The 5,479-nt window shown below is 36.5% G+C and overlaps 1 long non-coding RNA gene across 2 annotated transcripts; it reads left to right on the top strand.

Annotated features, from left to right (window-relative positions):
* The first annotated feature begins 2,078 nt into the window (after nt 1-2,078).
* Nucleotides 2,079-4,211, top strand: LOC127085399 (uncharacterized). 2 transcript variants are annotated; one of them, XR_007789127.1, is made up of 4 exons: nt 2,079-2,790; nt 2,879-2,963; nt 3,088-3,202; nt 3,349-4,211. It is a non-coding gene; the product is annotated as an uncharacterized LOC127085399 (long non-coding RNA). The 2 variants fall into 2 exon arrangements; XR_007789126.1 differs by having other exon boundaries at nt 2,080-2,790; nt 3,316-4,211.
* The last annotated feature ends 1,268 nt before the right edge of the window (nt 4,212-5,479 follow it).

Genomic DNA, 5,479 nt, shown 5'->3' with positions numbered 1-5,479 from the left:
ATTAATCGAGGGAGTAATTTTAGTTTTAAGGCGTTTTGGGGTTTTAATTAAATGACGAAGATTCGAGCAATATGGCGTACGCCAATTATTCGAATAATCGAGAGATAATGGAGCGGATGCTCATTAATCTCCTTTTCATTTAAACATTAATTATTTAAAAAAAAAGACTTTTAGAATAATTAAATTGGAGAAATGATTTTAATTTTATATAGTTTTTTAAGGTTCTAATTAAATGACGACAATTCGAGCAATATGGCGTACGCCAATTATTCGAATAGTCGAGAGGTAGTAAAGCGGAAGCTTACTATTCTCCTTTTCATTCAAAATTAAATTATTAAATGATTTTAAGAGAATATTAGAATAATTAAATTGGGAAAATGATTTTAATTTTATAGAGTTTTTTAGGTTTTAATTAAATGACGACAATTCGAGCAATATGGCGTACGCCAATTATTCGAATAATCGAGAGATAATAAAGCGGAAGCTTATTAATCTCCTTTTCATTCAAAAATTAATTTAAATAGTGCTTTTAGAATTTCTAATTAATTTGAGAAAATAATCTTAATTTTATAGAATTTTTAGGGTTTTAATTAAATGACGACAATTCGAGCAATATGGCGTACGCCAATTATTCGAATAGTCGAGAGGTAGTAAAGCGGAAGCTTACTATTCTCCTTTTCATTCAAAATTAAATTATTAAATAATTTTAAGAGAATATTATTTAAATATGGTGGATTTGAATTTATTTAGAATTAATATACTTTGAGAAGGACTATTTGGTATTGGACCTAGATTGTTTGTTTTTTTTAGAGGAATTATCTATTAAATTCTCTTTTCAATTAGTTCGTAACGTCCTAACGAAAATAAATAAAGATATAAGTGAATAAAATAAATAAAACAAATAAAAAAAAGTCAAAAACAAATTGAATAGAATTTCTACTATTATTATTTTAATCATAGTCATCTCAATTTTTAATTTAAAATGTCCTAAATATATAGTAAATTAAATCAATTAAATTGGAATAAAAGTGAGTGAAGCTCTAAAATAATGGATCAGGGGGGAGGCCCAATAGAGGGCCTCAACAGTAGGTGGCTTCGCAGTGGGCTCTAAGGCCCAATAACAACTTTGTTACATTCTAAAATAAACAGAGTAAAGAAAATGCAAAAGGTGAAGAGACCTCAAGTCTGCAATCACTCACTTCATCGATCCAAGTGGAAGGCAGCTGTACAGCCGCTTGAGACATGTGGTAATTAAAACCTTTTGGCTTTCCCAACGGTAGAAAACCAAATGAATTTGCCAGCTAACTAACTAATGATCATTCATGTATATTAAAACCAAATAAAACCAATTTATTAATTACATTATAAGTCCTTGTTTAAGAAACACAAGTTTCCTCCAAAAACCGGAATTAATACTCACACAAAAGCAACGAGCCTCTCTTCTTCTCTCCCTGTTTCCATTCTTACCTTAAACCAAACAAACACATTTCTTTACCAGTTTCTACAAGAAATGGAGGAAAATGAAATGCAAGGAGCATCATAAACCTAACACACATGCAAACAATCGATCACACCCTAAATCTCAATTTTCCCAAATTGAAACCTATTCCTCAAAATAGATCGCACACAAATGGAGGAAAATGAAATGCAATGAGCTTCGATGACACATTCAAAACGAAGATCGAGATAAACACACTCATTCAACAGATATCAAGTTATTATACAGTAAGGTGAAAGTCGAAACGCCGATTCCATATTGAGTGAATAAACATTATGTTAGAGATTTTAGCATGAGGTGAGTAAATGGGGAAGAAGAAGTACCGACGGAAGAAAATCTGAAGCGTTCGGCCACTTAAACTCTGATGACTCTTCGAGCAAAAATCTCTCCAAATCCCCAGTAAGCTCCGTTCGGTTTCTTTTCGCCTTTCGTCGTTTTCCTTCACTGACTTTGGGTGTATTGACTTGACAGGGGCTTCAGCTCAGTTTTCTCAAAGTTCTAATGATGAACTTTGAGTGAACTTTTGGTAGTGTTGAGCTTTGGTGAATGGGTGTGAAAGAAATCTCAGTAGAGTAACGGTGTCAAAATTCGGATCCCTCTTCAGTGGATTTCACTCCCTTCTTATAGAGAGGTGGTACGAGGTTCATACGTCCTTATCCTTCATGAGCTGGCAAATCTATTCAAAATCATTCCGTTAGAGAGGAATTTTTGGGCTAGATTTGGTGGGGACCAAGGTACGTGAGTCATTTCCTCAATTTGTCTGTAGCGAAATCCACCAAAAAGTGTGGTCCTGTATTAGCTCTATTTTACTGCTGTGAAATACTTGCGTGCTTGTGGTAAAATCTCGGTTTTTACTGTTCTTTAACTCTGAGTTCTTTCACAGGTTTTGGTTAACTGATGCGAAAAGGAGAAGTTACCACTGATGTACTGCAGGATATTGCCATGAATTCACACATTGATGTAGGGTGGCTAACTCTTCATGTTGCCATTGATATGAGGACTTTATAAACAATTTAACTTGTGATATTTGTTGGCTGCTTAATGACATTTTCATGACACTTTGGTTTATGCAGGTAACGTGATGCTATTGCACTCTCATTAAGCTGTTATGCAGTCCATGCCGGTCTGTTATGGATTTGTTGGTTCGGCAAAGCTCTTGTAACTCCATCTCGGCAGGTTTATCCGTACTGGAATTGTTCCTTATTGTTGGTTATGTCTGTTCGCACGACAATGATGTCTCTACTTGATTACAACTTGTTTTGCTACCAGTGAACCGGTTTCTTTCAGGAAGGGTAAGATGAATCAACTATGCCCCTTCTAGTTTTCTTTTTCGATCTCTAATAACCTGTATCATAATTTATTCCTTTTCTGCAATTTCAGAATTTGGAGCTTGGGAATTAATATGACCAACTTCTGCTTGCGATTCTTGTGACCTGCTTCGATGTGCCATTGACATTTTAGCTTGGTATAACTAGTAACTTTGATCTATTTATCCTGCATGGAATCCGGTATAATATGCTGATCACTATAACCTTGCTCTCACTTATTCATGATTTTACTTCTGATCAAACTGCTGTGGTACCATTCAGGCATTGCAAAACTTGTATCCTGCATGTTCTTTGGCTCATTTGTGATATGCAAGTTGCAGCTGGCCTACTGGCAGGTCTAGCTCCCTGATAGCTAATTCTGATTTACACACAGATGGTATGGTTAACTCTCATCACAGTCCCGTGATAGCATTTCCTTACACCGCATTAATCATGACGAGCTATGTGCAATCGCGGTTTTTATTGGCTTTCCTCTATGTACACCTGCAGTTGATTCACAATCTCAGTCCTTGTCATTGACAGCTAGCCAACAATGGCCTGAAAGCCAAGCGATATCCCACAAAGATTGTTGAGACCTCCTGGTCCAGTCTGTGGAAACCGTAGTAACAGGTTTTATTATGTACCCTTTGTCTTGATGAGTGTATTGAATTTGTAGCAGGTCTGTTATAAGGAAATGACAGGCTTCTAAACAACATCCTTCACGTTGCACGCATCCAATGGCTGTTCTTAGCAAGTATCTTCATCTTGCACTTGTCATGTTCACTTTTTGATGCACCTCTGGACTGTGCCGTTCCTTAACTTTGTGATCTTACTGTATTGCTACAGGTATAGACTATTTGCAGCTTGCTCTAAGTGGTATTCCTCTTACAGTTCGACATGGTTTGTTTATGACCTTGCAGCTAGGCCCTTACCTTCGTATATCACAACGTGGTCGCTTTGTTGCTATCACAGGGTACTGATACATACTGATATGGATCGGTTGGCTCCTTACAGTTTTTTTGTTAGCAATGCCTGATCTTTATCCTGCGTAGTCGAAACACGATGGCATAATCCTCACAGCTCAGAAGATCAACATGCACTTGATCCATTACAAGTCATGCCCTTTGACTTATTGTACCCTACTGCAGTCGGTGATGGTTGGGAGCAACGGCAACAGGCTGTGTTGGTGTAGCTATATGACCTGAAATATACGGGGAAACCGGTGGCTTGGGTGGTTCGCTTGGATCTAAACCGGATCCAAAACATAAAGCTTGCCCCTGCATTATTTGTGTGTTTTGATGACCTTTCTCAACAGGTTGGCTTCCTGAAGCAGTTTCCTTTCCTTTGCCAATCGGATTGCATAGGCCTGTCGTGAATTTGAGGCATGGTTTTGCATATGTTGTACTAACGCTTAGGTCATGTGCTTTAGTGATGGTATTGTGTATGTCAGCACGTGAGTTGGTTTTTGGTTGTAATAAGAATGGAAAAGGTTTATGTGTTTTGGTTATAATAATTTATGCAATACAGTTTTGGCTTTTGCAATGAACATGGTTTGTATTACCTTATGTATGGAAGTGTAAGAAGTATTGGATTAATACTGTAGTGATCAAGCTTCAAAAGAAACAATGAATGTTTATGGTTTAAAAAGATTTGAAAATGAAAATGAAAATGACTAAAATGTTTTTTATTAGCTAAAGGGTTGACTTTGGTCAACCGGTTGACCAAAAGGTCCACGGTTGACAAAAGTCAACATCTCATTATCATTTCTGAATTTTATAGCTTTTCATGTAATGAACAATGGAATGTAACCTAATAGCTAAGTGCATGAGATCTTTGTAAATGAAGGACTTGGAATGTATGATTTGTTATGCATATGATGCATAAATAAAAAATGAAATTAATTCTATAAAAATTTAAATATGCCCGGACAAAATTGGGGTATGACAGCTGCCCCTATTTAATTACAGTGAACTAGAAAGCAGAAACGACAGTGGTCTTCATGCGTTCATAGTGAACGGTAATTAAATACAAGAAGACCTGAGTTTTGTCCTTTGAAGTGGAAGAAGTAAATTCATACAGAAAAAATGTAGTAAGAAATACAGTATGAGAAGGAATCGTCAGCATAATATCTTGGATAATTACAATCGAAGTATCCCTTTAAAGGAATGATACCCCAACTGTATCCAAGACTGTCTGGTAATAAGCGAAACAATGTTTCTAAAAATGAATGAGACTCTTCATGTTGATGAAGCAGCATCTCAAACAGTAAAGAAAATGAGATTCTCTGCATCGAGTCGAAGCAGCATCTCATATGATAGAATTAAGATATTCCGAACAAGGGAATGATACCTTAATTGAATCTGAGACTCTCCGAGGATACTAGAGCAGTATCTCAAAAGAAAAACTGGAATGAGACTCCTCATATTAATGAGACAGCATCTCAAACAGCGAAAGATGAGATTCTCCGTATCGAGTCGAAGCAGCATCTCATGCGATAGAATTAAGATATTCCGAACAAGGGAATGATACCTTAATTGAATCTGAGACTCTCCGAGGATACTAGAGCAGTATCTCAAAAGAAAAACTAGAATGAGACTCCTCATATTAATGAGACAGCATCTCAAACAGCGAAAGATGAGATTCTCCATATCGAGTCGAAGCAGCATCTCATGCG

This window comes from Lathyrus oleraceus, chromosome 5, assembly GCF_024323335.1.
Source record: "Lathyrus oleraceus cultivar Zhongwan6 chromosome 5, CAAS_Psat_ZW6_1.0, whole genome shotgun sequence".
NCBI lineage: Eukaryota > Viridiplantae > Streptophyta > Magnoliopsida > Fabales > Fabaceae > Lathyrus > Lathyrus oleraceus.
The sequence above is the reverse complement of the archived record's forward strand: the minus strand, read 5'-3'. Positions and strand labels throughout refer to the sequence as shown.